At 48.0% G+C, this 13,879-nt stretch overlaps 1 protein-coding gene across 4 annotated transcripts in view; it reads right to left on the bottom strand.

Annotated features, from left to right (window-relative positions):
* LOC138854146 (WD repeat-containing protein 86-like) overlaps positions 1–13,879 on the bottom strand; it is an 82,518-nt gene that overhangs the window by 49,998 nt on the left and 18,641 nt on the right. For 2 of the 4 annotated variants that reach the window (XM_070095603.1, XM_070095653.1), the window contains exon 2: positions 1,144–1,370. The exons of the other annotated variants lie outside the window; for them this stretch is intronic. The gene's annotated coding sequence lies outside the window, so the exon portion shown is untranslated. The remainder of the gene's footprint in view (positions 1–1,143; positions 1,371–13,879) is intronic. 4 annotated transcript variants of the gene reach the window in all.

Here is a 13,879-nt window from a genome sequence, read left to right as displayed (position 1 = left end):
GTTTGACTGCCTCTCACAGGATGGTGATGTTTGACTGCCTCTCACAGGATGGTGATGTTTGACTGTCTCTCACAGGATGGTGATGTTTGACTGTCTCTCACAAGATGGTGATGTTTGGCTGTCTCTCACAGGATGGTGATGTTTGGCTGTCTCTCACAGGATGGTGATGTTTGACTGTCTCTCACAGGATGGTGATGTTTGACTGCCTCTCACAAGATGGTGATGTTTGACTGTCTCTCACAGGATGGTGATGTTTGACTGTCTCTCACAGGATGGTGATGTTTGGCTGTCTCTCACAGGATGGTGATGTTTGGCTGTCTCTCACAGGATGGTGATGTTTGACTGTCTCTCACAGGATGGTGATGTTTGACTGTCTCTCACAGGATGGTGATGTTTGACTGTCTCTCACAGGATGGTGATGTTTGACTGCCTCTCACAGGATGGTGATGTTTGACTGCCTCTCACAGGATGGTGATGTTTGACTGTCTCTCACAGGATGGTGATGTTTGACTGCCTCTCACAGGATGGTGATGTTTGACAGCCTCTCACAGGATGGTGATGTTTGACTGCCTCTCACAGGATGGTCACGGGTGCATGATAAACAAGACACTCAGGAAATATACCGTACACAAGACTGTATGGTACGATACTCAACAAACACCTAAAGTCAGTTCCTGATCAGCCGGGCTGTTGCTCGTACGTTGGTTTGCGTGCAGCCAGCAGCAACAGCCTGGTTGATCAGGCTCTGATCCACTAGGAGGCCTGGTCACAGACCGGGCCGCGGGGGCGTTGACCCCCGGAACTCTCTCCAGGTAAACTCCAGGTAAACATCTTGTAAGACAGTGTTAGAGGTACGTGCGTTTACTATTTTGTAAGATAATAAACACATACCTCTAACACTATCTTGTAAGATAGCAAAAACACGTACCTCTAACATTATCTTGTAAGATAAACACACGTACCTCTAACATTATCTTGTAAGATAGCAAAAACACGACCTCTAACATTATCTTGTAAGATAAACACACGTACCTCTAACACTATCTTGCAAGATAGCAAAAACACGTACCTCTAACATTATCTTGTAAGATAATAAACAGACTCACTTCTAACACTAGTTTGTATGATAGTGAAGACACGTACCTTCTAACTCATGGTTGGAGATGGTACCCTTTTGGCACCATAAGGGAGAGTGGCACCTGAGGCTCCCTTGGGGGCCATATCGACCGTTGCTCCACCCCACAACAACACAAGCCAATCAGTGCCTCGGATACGGCACTGTCTGCAGTCACACAACATCATCACTAGCCAATCACTGCCAGGCCTACCCTGGCAGTGCCAGTTTTGCCCTGGCAGTACCCAGGCCTACCCTGAAATTAAATAATTAAATTATTTCGGTCGCTGCTTGATCCGAGAAAGGTATCCCTGTATCCCATAAGCTGAGCCTCCTCTACCTCAGTGCACACAATATTTGCAGTGCACAGTGCTCGTGATATTCCCACCGAGGCAGGGTGGCCCGAAAATGAAGAAACAATGTCATCATTACTCACTCCATCACTGTCTTGCCAGAAGTGTGCCGATACAACAGTACAAAAGCTACAACATATCTCCACCCGGCCTTCAGAGTGCAGACACTGTACATACCACCTCCACCACTCAACTTCAGCACACAGTTTTCCTGAATCCTTTCATAAATGTTAATTTGCTCACACTCCAACAGCACGTCAAGTGTGTGTGTGTGTGTCTGTGTCTGTGTGTGTATATATATATATATATATATATATATATATATATATGTGTGTTTGTGTGTGTGTGTGTGTGTGTGTGTGTGTGTGTGTGTGTGTGTGTGTGTGTGTGTGTGTGTGTAATATTATAGCAAACCATATGCAATATGCAAAAAAACATTTGTGAAAGAAGCGCTTTCGTAACTTCTCACATTATCAAGGAACTATAAAAATGAAAGGTTAACAGGAAGTCATATAAGGAGGAGACTACACCTTGCTGTCACCCCACAACAACACCTGACTTTTTATGATGATGTAGGTAGGTAGTCAGTGATCCCTGAATCACAGCTTATATTCTACCCAAAAATTTGTCTAATGTACCTTAAATTCTTCCCAAATTTTATTAATTAAAAATGAATCCAATTTATATAAACCAAAAGAAATATTCATATTATTTTCAAAACTTCTTTTTATAAAACATGATTCTATTATATTCTATTATATTCCTGTCGACCAGGGACTTGACTGATATTACTTTCTCAGTCTTTTTAACATCAATTGGATGGTTAAAATCACACACACACACACACACACACACATTACACATGGAGAAGATTATCAGGAGGAGAGTGGTGGAGCACCTGAAACGGAACAAGAGTATAAATGCCAACCAGCACGGATTCACGGAAGGCAAATCCTGTGTCACAAACCTTCTGGAGTTTTATGATAAAATAACAGAAGTAAGACAAGAGAGAGAGGGGTGGGTTGATTGCATCTTCTTGGACTGCAAGAAGGCCTTTGACACAGTTCCTCACAAGAGATTAGTGCAGAAGCTAGAGCATCAGGCGCATATAACAGGAAGGGCACTGCAATGGATCAGAGAATACCTGACAGGGAGGCAACAACGAGTCATGGTACGTAATGATGTATCACAGTGGGCACCTGTGACGAGCGGGGTCCCACAGGGGTCGGTCCTAGGACCAGTGCTATTTTTGGTATATGTGAACGACATGACGGAAGGGTTAGACTCAGAAGTGTCCCTGTTTGCAGATGATGTGAAGTTAATGAGGAGAATTAAATCTGATGAGGACCAGGCAGGACTTCAAAGAGACCTGGACAGACTGGACACCTGGTCCAGCAAATGGCTTCTCGAATTTAATCCTGCCAAATGCAAAGTCATGAAGATAGGGGAAGGGCACAGAAGACCACAGACAGAGTATAGGCTAGGTGGCCAAAGACTGCAAACCTCACTCAAGGAGAAAGATCTTGGGGTGAGTATAACACCGAGCATGTCTCCGGAAGCACACATCAATCAGATAACTGCTGCAGCATATGGGCGCCTGGCAAACCTGAGAACAGCATTCCGATACCTTAGTAAGGAATCATTCAAGACACTGTACACCGTGTATGTCAGGCCCATACTGGAGTATGCAGCACCTGTTTGGAACCCGCACTTGATAAAGCACGTCAAGAAACTAGAGAAAGTACAAAGGTTTGCAACAAGGTTAGTTCCAGAGCTAAGGGGAATGTCCTATGAAGAAAGATTAAGGGAAATCGGCCTGACGACACTGGAGGACAGGAGGGTCAGGGGAGACATGATAACGACATATAAAATACTGCGTGGAATAGACAAGGAGGACAAGGACAGGATGTTCCAGGGAGGGGACACAGAAACAAGAGGCCACAATTGGAAGTTGAAGACACAAATGAGTCAGAGAGATAGTAGGAAGTATTTCTTCAGTCATAGAGTTGTAAGGCAGTGGAATAGCCTAGAAAATGACGTAGTGGAGGCAGGAACCATACACAGTTTTAAGACGAGGTTTGATAAAGCTCATGGAGCGGGGAGAGAGAGGGCCTAGTAGCATCCGGTGAAGAGGCGGGGCCAGGAGCTAGGACTCGACCCCTGCAACCACAAATAGGTGAGTACAAATAGGTGAGTACACACACACACACACACACACACACACACACACACACACACACACACGGGGCCAGGAGCTAAGACTCGACCCCTGCAACCACAAATAGGTGAGTACACAATACTGCGCGGAATAGACGAGGTGGACAAAGACGGGGTGTTCCAGAGATGGGACACAGACACAAGAGGTCACGGTTGGAAGTTGAAGACTCAGATGAATCAAAGGGATGTTAGGAAGTATTTCTTCAGTCATAGAGTAGTCAAGCCATGGAATAGCCTAGAAAGTGAAGTAGTGGAGGCGGGAACCATACATAGTTTTAAGGCGAGGTATGATAAAGCTCATGGAGCAGGGAGAGAGAGGACCTAGTAGCAATCAGTGAAGAGGCGGGGCCAGGAGCTATGAATCGACCCCTGCAACCACAAATAGATGAGTACAAATAGGTGAGTACACACACACATAGGGAAGACAGTGACGAGTATAGAGATATGCTTGGTACTCCATCCGTGGAGTGAAGAGTCGCATAGTGTTGCCTTGATTTGACTTGGCTTGGAGTATGTTTGGAGAGGGTTTCGGGGTTCATCGCCCCCGGGGCCCGGTCTGTGACCAGGCCTCATGGTGGATCAGGGGTCTGATCAACCAGGCTGTTACTGTTGGCAGCATGCAACCCGACGCACGAACTAGAGACTGGCTGGGCAGGTACTGACTTTAGGTGCCTGTCCAGTGTCTATTTGTAATCCCCCTTAAGAAGACTCTGCACCGCAGTCGTGAGGAATCTGCAGATTCTTCACGACTGCGGTTCACTTCACACCAACTCCAAAGATGAGGAACCGATTACCTCATCTTTTGTATACAGTCTTCAAATTATGTCCTAGAATTTGTACACAATACACAAATAACCCGCACATAAAAGAGAGAAGCTTACGACGACGTTTCGGTCCGACTAGGACCATTGACAAAGTCACACTAACAGAGGTGGAGCAGGACGGCTATATATAGGCAGGAAGATTTGTATTGATAACCCAATGGATTGCGAAAGTCTACATTAAAGATACCCTCATATTGCATATGGAATATTGCTGTACACTAACGGCTCCTTTCAAGGCAGGCGAAATTGCAGATCTAGAGAATATACAGAGAACTTTCACGGTATGCATAAATACGATAAAGCACCTAAACTACTGGGAACGGTTGAAGTCCCTTGATTTGTATTCCTTGGAACGCAGGCGAGTAGGATACATAATAATTTACACTTGGAAAATCCTAGAGGGATTAGTTTTAAATTTGCACACGAAAATCACTCCCTACGGTAGCAAAAGACTGGGCAGGTGATGCAACATCACCCCCCAGTGAAAAATAGGGGCGCTACGAATACGCTAAGTGTCAGGGGCCGAAGACTTGTTCTACTGCCTCCCAGCATACATAAGGGAGATTACCAATAGACTCCTGGCTGTCTTCAAGAAGGCGCTGGACAGGCACCTAAAGTCAGTACCTGATCAGTCGTGCTGCGGTTCGTACGTCGGTCTGCGTGCGGCCAGCAGTAACAGCCTGGTTGATCAGACCCTGATCCACCAGGAGACCTGATCGCAGGCCGGGCCGCGGGGGCGTTGATACCTGAGACCTCTCCAAGTATACTCCAGGTAGCATCAAGGCACCTCCATTGAAGGAAGAATAACCTAAGTAAGCCAGTCATTGTGACTTATTTCCACTGGGGCCTATGGAACTCTTCCCCAGGCTTTCGATTAGGGTATCGAGATTCTCTTTTTTCCAGGATGTGAGCCACAAGACTCCTAACACCCAGGTACCTTTCACTGCTAGAAGAACAGAGGCACCAGGTGTCAGGTCAGGGGCGTGACCCATAGGACTGAAGTTACTATAAAGTATCCTAAATCATTTATATTATGTAACCCTACAGAAAGGGGCTAAGGCAGCCGGGATTGATGGGATAAAGATAGAAATGTTAAAAGCAGGTGGGGATATAGTTTTGGAGTGGTTGGTGCAATTATTTAATAAATGTATGGAAGAGGGTAAGGTACCTAGGGATTGGCAGAGACCATGCATAGTTCCTTTGTATAAAGGCAAAGGGGACAAAAGAGAGTGCAAAAATTATAGGGGGATAAGTCTGTTGAGTATACCTGGTAAAGTGTATGGTAGAGTTATTATTGAAAGAATTAAGAGTAAGACGGAGAATAGGATAGCAGATGAACAAGGAGGCTTTAGGAAAGGTAGGGGGTGTGTGGACCAGGTGTTTACAGTGAAACATATAAGTGAACAGTATTTAGATAAGGCTAAAGAGGTTTTTGTGGCATTTATGGATTTGGAAAAGGCGTATGACAGGGTGGATAGGGAGGCAATGTGGCAGACGTTGCAGGTGTATGGTGTAGGAGGTAGGTTACTGAAAGCAGTGCAGAGTTTTTACGAGGATAGTGAGGCTCAAGTTAAAGTATGTAAGAAAGAGGGAAATTATTTCCCAGTAAAAGTAGGCCTTAGACAAGGATGTGTGATGTCACCGTGGTTGTTTAATATATTTATAGATGGGGTTGTAAGAGAAGTAAATGCGAGGGTCTTGGCAAGAGGCGTGAGTTAAAAGATAAAGAATCACACATAAAGTGGGAGTTGTCACAGTTGCTCTTTGCTGATGACACTGTGCTCTTGGGAGATTCTGAAGAGAAGTTGCAGAGGTTGGTGGATGAATTTGGTAGGGTGTGCAAAAGAAGAAAATTCAAAGTGAATACAGGAAAGAGTAAGGTTATGAGGATAACAAAAAGATTAGGTGATGAAAGATTGGATATTAGATTGGAGGGAGAGAGTATGGAGAAGGTGAATGTATTCAGATATTTGGGAGTGGACGTGTCAGCGGATGGGTCTGTGAAAGATGAGGTGAATCATAGAATTGATGAGGGGAAAAGGGTGAGCGGTGCACTTAGGAGTCTGTGGAGACAAAGAACTTTGTCCTTGGAGGCAAAGAGGGGAATGTATGAGTGTATAGTTTTACCAACGCTCTTATATGGGTGTGAAGCATGGGTGATGAATGTTGCAGCGAGGAGAAGGCTAGAGGCAGTGGAGATGTCATGTCTGAGGGCAATGTGTGGTGTGAATATAATGCAGAGAATTCGTAGTTTGGAAGTTAGGAAGAGGTGCGGGATTACCAAAACTGTTGTCCAGAGGGCTGAGGAAGGGTTGTTGAGGTGGTTCGGACATGTGGAGAGAATGGAGCGAAACAGAATGACTTCAAGAGTGTATCAGTCTGTAGTGGAAGGAAGGCGGGGTAGGGGTCGGCCTAGGAAATGTTGGAGGGAGGGGGTAAAGGAGGTTTTGTGTGCATGCATGCAGGCATGCGTGAGCGTGTTTGATAGGAGTGAATGGAGACAAATGGTTTTTAATACTTGACGTGCTGTTGGAGTGTGAGCAAAGTAACATTTATGAAGGGGTTCAGGGAAACCGGCAGGCCGGACTTGAGTCCTGGAGATGGGAAGTACAGTGTCTGCACTCTGAAGGAGGGGTGTTAATGTTGCAGTTTAAAAACTGTAGTGTAAAGCACCCTTCTGGCAAGACAGTGATGGAGTGAATGATGGTGAAAGTTTTTCTTTTTCGGGCCACCCTGCCTTGGTGGGAATCGGCCAGTGTGTTAATAAAAAAAAATAACCCAATAGAAATATTATTATTATCATCATTTTACTTAACAATTCGTATATTTGTAAGATAATTAATCAAGGGGGTAAATTAGAACTTAACATTCATTACCACAACACTTATGAAAGGAAAAATTAAAGTGAAAATTCAACATATAATTCATGTTTTATCTCTATACATGATAATTCATCACTTCATGGCAGTTATTCACGATCAACGGCAACACTGACTAGTTACGATTACCTTGAATTCTGCCTTGCAAATGCTATAATCTTTTTCATATACAATTACACCATCTCTGGATAGTTACAGTTGTCATTCATAACTCAAAAACGTCAAGTAAAGTCACTTATTTCCATTGTAGTCTTCGTGGTATCAAATGTTACACACAGTAAGTCAGTCATGATCATTAGCATCAAACATAAAAACTGAGTAAATCAAGTACAAGAGAATGAATTACAATAAAATAAAAGAAACTGAGTAAATCAGTTACAAAAGGTGAAATACATGTTGATTAAAAAAAAAGAAGTCTCTGCAATATTTAGGTAGTTCTAGAGGGACTGATTACCTCAAAGTCTACACTTCTCAAGCTTACCACGGTAAGGGTGGGGAATGAACTCGCGGCTAGTGAGTCGTAAAATTTCAGACCGTCTCAAGCTTCATAAGTATATTAGTGACCTCTGTATTCAACAGAAGAAGCCTGCTACGCAGGTAAAATGTCTCGGTAATAAACATATGTAACTGTTGAGTATTTTGTTTCATTTCTATGTGGATCTGAAGGAGACTGAGCCAGGCCACACGAAATGTGGAAATACAGATTCCTCACTTATCAAGACACATCTGGAGGCACAAGTGTAAAACATTCACAGTTACAATACCGTCAATGAGAACATAATATGAAGACCAGGCAAACTGAAAACTAGTCTTGCTTGTATTTATACAACCTATTAAATATCTTGAATATACTTTTTTTTTTTTGTGGGGGATACATTTTTAAAAAGTTTATTCTTCGCTAGGCTGCTAGTGGCTGCACCAGATTGTTGGTGGATGATAATGCACCTAATCTCTTGGCAACGTCTGTGGTAGGACTTTGACGGCTGGGCGGACAACAGTTAGGCAAACAAAACTATGAATATCCACTGTCGACAGGTAACAAACACACTATACACTCACGGGAATAACACAATAGTGTAAGAGTTCAGACACTCGGACAGTAAAGTCTTTGTAGGTGCCTTATCGAAACTCTAGTTGGTTGACAAGGATTACAACTATATGACCTGGCATGACCCAAAATTATGCAAGAAAGTCTTTTAATCCTTCTGTTTGTGTTTGAACGTATTACGATTAAACAAGTAAAGAGTGAGATGAAGGCAGATTAGACACTTCAGGCGAGCAGCTTAACCTTCCAGAAGGAATTTTAGGTAATTAGAAAACTTTCCATGAACACATCTGACTCTCACGGGATTGAACACTTTGCCCATGAGGGAGGCTCCTTGAAGACGGTGAAAAGATCTTGTTGCATGGAATCGAAATTCTCCTCTTTCTTGCATTGAACCTGCTTGCCTCCCATTTCCCATGCACTGTATATCCTCTACGAGCTTAGCTCTACTCTCTAAATGTAATAATGATTGAGCTCTTCGAGAAAGGGATGCTCATGTCTGAGGCCTCAGAATTCGCAGCGGAAAACTGGAAGGAACAGACATTCAGGTCACTGTGGCACTTTTGCTCCACCAAGGTCAGCGAGACACGACCACACACCAAAGGTCAGCGAGACACGACCACATACCAAGGTCAGCGAGACACGACCACACACCAAGGTCAGCGAGACACGACCACATACCAAGGTCAGCGAGACGCGACCACACACCAAAGATCAACGAGACACGAACACATACCAAGGTCAGCGAGACACGACCACATACCAAGGTCAGCGAGACACGACCACACACCAAAGGTCAGCGAGACACGACCACACACCAAGGTCAGCGAGACGACCACATACCAAGGTCAGCGAGACACGACCTCACACCAAAGTCAGTGAGACACGACCACACACAAAAGGTCAGCGAGACACGACCACACACCAAGGTCAGCGAGACACGACCACACACCAAAGATCAACGAGACACGAACACACATCAGCGAGACACGACCACATACCAAGGTCAGCGAGACACGACCACACACCAAAGATCAACGAGACACGACCACACACCAAGGTCAGCGAGACACGAGGTCAGCGAGACACGACCACACACCAAAGGTCAGCGAGACACGACCACACACCAAGGTCAGCGAGACGACCACATACCAAGGTCAGCGAGACACGACCTCACACCAAAGTCAGTGAGACACGACCACACACAAAAGGTCAGCGAGACACGACCACACACCAAGGTCAGCGAGACACGACCACACACCAAAGGTCAGCGAGACACGACCACACACCAAGGTCAGCGAGACACGACCACACACCAAGGTCAGCGAGACACGACCACATACCAAGGTCAGCGAGACACGACCACACACCAAAGATCAGCGAGACACGACCACACACCAAGGTCAGCGAGACACGATCACATACCAAGGTCAGCGAGACACGACCACACACCAAGGTCAGCGAGACGACCACATACCAAGGTCAGCGAGACACGACCACACACCAAGGTCAGCGAGACGACCACATATCAAGGTCAGCGAGACACGACCTCACACCAAAGTCAGTGAGACACGACCACACACCAAAGGTCAGCGAGACACAACCACACACCAAGGTCAGCGAGACACGACCACACACCAAAGGTCAGCGAGACACGACCACACACCAAGGTCAGCGAGACACGACCACACACCAAAGGTCAGCGAGACACGACCACACACCAAGGTCAGCGAGACACGACCACATACCAAGGTCAGCGAGACACGACCACACACCAAAGGTCAGCGAGACACGACCATACACCAAGGACAGCGAGACGACCACATACCAAGGTCAGCGAGACACGACCTCACACCAAGGTCAGTGAGACAAGACCACACACCAAGGTCAGCAAGACACGACCACATACCAAGGTCAGCGAGACACGACCTCACACCAAAGTCAGTGAGACACGACCACACACCAAAGGTCAGCGAGACACGACCACACACCAAGGTCAGCGAGACACGACCACACACCAAAGGTCAGCGAGACACGACCACACACCAAGGTCAGCGAGACACAACTGCATACCAAGGTCAGCGAGACACGACCTCACACCAAGGTCAGAGACACGACCACACACCAAGGTCAGCGAGACACGACTACACACCACCAAGGTCAGTGAGACACTCCACACCACTAAGGTCAGTGAGATACGACTACACACCACCAAGGTCAGTGAGACACGACTGCATACAACCAAGGTCAGTGAGACACGACTACACACCACCAAGGTCAGTGAGACACTACACACCACCAAGGTCAGTGAGACACGACTACACACCGCCAAGGTCACTGACACACGACTACATACCACAAAGGTCAGTGAGACACGACTACACACCACTAAGGTCAGTGAGACACGATCACACCACCAAGATCAGCGAGACACGACCACACCACCAAGATCAGTGAGACACGACCACACCACCAAGGTCAGACACGACCACACCACCAAGGTCAGACACGACCACACCACCAAGGTCATTGAGACACGACATCAAGTTCAGTGAGACACGACTGCACACCATCAAGATCAGTGAGACACGACCACACCACCAAGGTCAGTGAGACACGACCACACCACGATCAGTGAGACACGACCACACCACCACGATCAGTGAGACACGACCACACCACCAAGGTCAGTGAGACACGACTACACACCACCAAGGTCAGTGAGACACGACCACACCACCAAGATCAGTGAGACACGACTACACACCACCACGATCAGTGAGACACGACTACACCACCAAGGTCAGTGAGACACGACTACACACCACCAAGGTCAGTGAGACACTACATATGAAGGTCAGTGAGATACGACCACACCACCAAGATCAGTGAGACACGACTACACACCAAGGTCAGTGAGACACAACCACACCACCAAGGTCAGTGAGACACTACATATGAAGGTCAGTGAGACACGACCACACCACCACGATCAGTGAGACACGACCACACCACCACGATCAATGACACGACCACACCACCACGATCAGTGAGACACGACCACACCACCACGGTCAGTGAGACACGACCACACCACCACGATCAGTGAGACACGACTACACCACCACGATCAGTGAGACACGACCACACCACCACGATCAGTGAGACACGACTACACCACGATCAGTGAGACACGACCACACCACCACGATCAGTGAGACACGACCACCACCACCACGATCAGTGAGACACGACCACACCACCACGATCAGTGAGACACGACCACACCACCACGATCAGTGAGACACGACTACACCACCACGATCAGTGAGACACGACCACACCACCACGATCAGTGAGACACGACCACACCAACACGATCAGTGAGACACGACCACACCACCACGATCAGTGAGACACGACCACACCACCACGATCAGTGAGACACGACTACACCAAGATCAGTGAGACACGACCACACCACCACGATCAGTGAGACACGACCACAACACCACGATCAGTGAGACACGACCACACCACCAAGATCAGTGAGACACGACCACACCACCACGATCAGTGAGACACGACCACACCACCACGATCAGTGAGACACGACCACAACACCACGATCAGTGAGACACGACCACACCACCACGATCAGTGATACACGACTACACCACCAAGATCAGTGAGACACGACCACACCACCACGATCAGTGAGACACGACCACAACACCACGATCAGTGAGACACGACCACACCACCACGATCAGTGAGACACGACCACACCACCACGATCAGTGAGACACGACCACACCACCACGATCAGTGAGACACGACCACACCACGATCAGTGAGACACGACCACACCACCACGATCAGTGAGACACGACCACACCACCAAGATCAGTGAGACACGACCACACCACCACGATCAGTGAGACACGACCACACCACCACGATCAGTGAGACACGACCACACCACCACCTTCAGTGAGACACGACCACACCACCACGATCAGTGAGACACGACTACACCAAGATCAGTGAGACACGCCCACACCACCACGATCAGTGAGACACGCCCACACCACCACGATCAGTGAGACACGACCACACCACCACGATCAGTGACACGACCACACCACCACGATCAGTGACACGACCACACCACCACGATCAGTGAGACACGACCACACCACCACGATCAGTGAGACACGACCACACCACCACCTTCAGTGAGACACGACCACACCACCACGATCAGTGAGACACGACCACACCACCACGATCAGTGAGACACGACCACACCACCACGATCAGTGAGACACGACCACACCACCACGATCAGTGAGACACGACCACACCACCACCTTCAGTGAGACACGACCACACCACCACGATCAGTGAGACACGACCACACCACCACGATCAGTGAGACACGACCACACCACCACGATCAGTGAGACACGACCACACCACCACGATCAGTGAGACACGACCACACCTCCACACCACCACGATCAGTGAGACACGATCAGTGAGACACGAACACACCACCACGATCAGTGAGACACGACCACACCACCACGATCAGTGAGACACGACCACACCACCACGATCAGTGAGACACGACCACACCACCACGATCAGTGAGACACGACCACACCACCACGATCAGTGAGACACGACCACACCACCACGATCAGTGAGACACGACCACACCACCACGATCAGTGAGACACGACCACACCACCACGATCAGTGAGACACGACCACACCACCACGATCAGTGAGACACGACCACACCACCACGATCAGTGAGACACGACCACACCACCACGATCAGTGAGACACGACCACACCACCACGATCAGTGAGACACGACCACACCACCACGATCAGTGAGACACGACCACACCACCACGATCAGTGAGACACGACCACACCACCACGATCAGTGAGACACGACCACACCACCACGATCAGTGAGACACGACCACACCACCACGATCAGTGAGACACGACCACACCACCACGATCAGTGAGACACGACCACACCACCACGATCAGTGAGACACGACCACACCACCACGATCAGTGAGACACGACCACACCACCACGATCAGTGAGACACGACCACACCACCACGATCAGTGAGACACGACCACACCACCACGATCAGTGAGACACGACCACACCACCACGATCAGTGAGACACGACCACACCACCACGATCAGTGAGACACGACCACACCACCACGATCAGTGAGACACGACCACACCACCACGATCAGTGAGACACGACCACACCACCACGATCAGTGAGACACGACCACACACCACCACGATCAGTGAGACACAACCACACACCACCACGATCAGTGAGACACGACCACACCACCACGATCAGTGAGACACGACCACACACCACCACGATCAGTGAG

This window comes from Cherax quadricarinatus, chromosome 1, assembly GCF_038502225.1.
Source record: "Cherax quadricarinatus isolate ZL_2023a chromosome 1, ASM3850222v1, whole genome shotgun sequence".
Lineage (NCBI taxonomy): Eukaryota > Metazoa > Arthropoda > Malacostraca > Decapoda > Parastacidae > Cherax > Cherax quadricarinatus.
Note: the sequence above shows the minus strand (reverse complement) of the source record. Positions and strands in the feature narration are given on the sequence as shown.